The sequence below is a fragment of the Limulus polyphemus genome, unplaced genomic scaffold (assembly GCF_000517525.1).
Source record: "Limulus polyphemus unplaced genomic scaffold, Limulus_polyphemus-2.1.2 Scaffold868, whole genome shotgun sequence".
NCBI lineage: Eukaryota > Metazoa > Arthropoda > Merostomata > Xiphosura > Limulidae > Limulus > Limulus polyphemus.
The window spans coordinates 6,669-6,907 of record NW_013666478.1 but is presented as its reverse complement, the minus strand read 5'-3'; positions in this window follow the sequence as shown (position 1 = coordinate 6,907).

Genomic DNA, 239 nt, shown 5'->3' with positions numbered 1-239 from the left:
GTAAGACCTTCTCTGCCAATTAAGGGTGTATCATTGTTGTTGGGAACTATTTGGCTGGGGGAAAAGTTGTTGCCGAACCCAAAATGGTTAGTGAGCCGATCACTGTTTCATCTAAGGATGATGTCGTTGAGGAGAATCCCGATGTGTTTCCCTCGTGTGCTGTGACTTGAGCTCAGGCTAGGAATTTAAGCCAAAAACAAATGATAGACACAGATTCAGAGTACGATATTATAGATTTG